This window comes from Leucoraja erinacea, chromosome 22 (genome assembly GCF_028641065.1).
Source record: "Leucoraja erinacea ecotype New England chromosome 22, Leri_hhj_1, whole genome shotgun sequence".
In the NCBI taxonomy this organism is placed as follows: domain Eukaryota; kingdom Metazoa; phylum Chordata; class Chondrichthyes; order Rajiformes; family Rajidae; genus Leucoraja; species Leucoraja erinaceus.
The window spans coordinates 7,891,118-7,893,190 of record NC_073398.1 but is presented as its reverse complement, the minus strand read 5'-3'; the positions used below and the strand labels follow the sequence as shown (position 1 = coordinate 7,893,190).

Genomic DNA, 2,073 nt, shown 5'->3' with positions numbered 1-2,073 from the left:
ATACAGTCAGATACATAGAAACAGGCCCTCAGCCCACCTCATCCATGCAGACCAAGATGCCCCATTTGCCCGAGTTTGGCCCTCTTCCCTCTAAACCTTTTCTACCATGTACCTGACAAAATGTATTTTAAATGCTTTTATAATACTTGCCTCAACTACCTCCCCTGGCAGCTTGTACCATACACCCACCATCCTATGAGTGAAAAAGTTGCCTCTCAGATTCCTATTAAATTGTCTCCTCTCGCCTTCAACCTTTGTTGCTGAGGTCTTGATTTCCCTTTCCTTGGGTAAAAGACTGCACATTCACCCAGTCTATTCCCCTTATGATTTTATACACCTCTATAAGATCACCTCCCAACCTCCTGCGCTCCAAGGAATAAAATCCCTTCCTCAAGAGTCAAGAGTGTTTTATAGCCATATGTCCTGAAATGGAACAATGAAATTTGTGCTTGATAATTAACTACTAAAAATAAATTATATCTATAGTGCTGTAAATTGCTCGTTTCTAAGCTTCCCCCAGTCTAGTTTCAGTAAAAACACTGAATCAAGCCCTTAACTAAAACAACTTATTTTAACAAAAGCGCAATTACAGTTCAACTACTGTACCTATCCCACCGCGGGTTTGATCCTCGTATATCTGCCTGATCAAGCCCTCTAGGCCTCGCTCAGACAGAGACACTCCAGAAAGTCACGCAGTCCCAAACGCTCTCCCGGAAGATCGATGCGGGACCTCGTGGCAGTGGACTTTTATATGTCCCGGGACCTTGAGCGGCCGAACCACATGGGGGTGGTCTCTTAATAATCCAATTACAAATATTGATTAACCACATACATAACAGACATTTCCCCAACCCAATAATACAGCAGCTCAATACATTGTATTCAAACAGGACTTCTCAAGGAAGCCAACTTAAAAAAAATTACCCTGATCTACAAGAAACCCAGATGAGGCTCAATACCTCATTCAATCAATACTCAGCAAAGCCGAACTCTGCAACATTATTTATGATATTTTACAAGGTGTATGTCTGGTCTGCAGCCGTCCAATCCATCCATTTTGCACCTAATTGACAAGGGTCTGCAGATGTTCTTATTCTTTTCTTGCAAATTGTATCTATGCTCTAGATACACTGGCACCACTCTGCAGCTTGTCCTAGCTCTGCAGAGAGCAATTCCAAATTGACCAAATCTCCCAGCAGCCCTGAAGCTTTTACCCCATTTTAAAGTCCTAGCCTCTCCAATTTAGCCAGGATTAACAGTGCAAGACAAAAAAACAGTGCCCCCAGCCCAAGTCTATGTGGTTCAGAGTTTAGGTAGCAGTTGCAGTGTTTAATAGCCTGATGGTCATTGGGAAGAGACTGCTACCTAACCTGGATGTCTCAGTTGTCAGGCTCCTGTAGCTTTTTTGCAATGGCAGGAGTGAAATGAGAGCATGGCCCAGGACGGTGTGGGTCCCTGATGATATTGGCTGTCTTTTTGAGGCAGAATATCCTGTAGATTCCTTCAATGGTAGGAAGGTTGTGGAAATCGGCCCAATCTCCCCCTATAACTCAGGCACCCGAGTCCTGGCTACATCCTTGTAAATCTTCTTTGCTCTCTTTCCAACTTAATGATGTGTTAAGGGCCGGTCCCACCAGCATGCGATTGCATGGGTCTAGCACGACCAAATGTGGTGGCTTGAGGCGTACGGCCTCGCGGGGCCGGTCCCACTTCCAACCGCGGAGCCGCCTGGAGTTGTGCGGGGCTGGTCCCGACATCATACTCACCAATCAGAGCCTGGATAGCTCAGTCGGTAGAGCATCAGACTTTTAATCTGAGGGTCCAGGGTTCAAGTCCCTGTTCAGGCGCTGCCTTTATGCTATATTTAAGAGGGAGTTAGATGTGGCCCTTGTGGCTAAAGGGATCAGAGGGTATGGAGAGAAGGCGGGTACAGGATACTGAGTTGGATGATCAGCCATGATCATATTGAATGGCGGTGCAGGCTCGAAGGGCCGAATGGCCTACTCCTGCACCTATTTTCTATGTTTCTATCAGCTGGGCAGGAGACGGGCCGACTGAATTTGGACGTCGCAC

At 46.2% G+C, this 2,073-nt stretch overlaps 1 non-coding gene across 1 annotated transcript; it reads left to right on the top strand.

Moving 5' to 3' along the window:
* Nucleotides 1–1,774: 1,774 nt before the first annotated feature.
* On the top strand, nucleotides 1,775–1,847 carry trnak-uuu (transfer RNA lysine (anticodon UUU)). The gene has a single exon. It is a non-coding gene; the product is annotated as a tRNA-Lys (tRNA).
* Nucleotides 1,848–2,073: the final 226 nt, after the last annotated feature.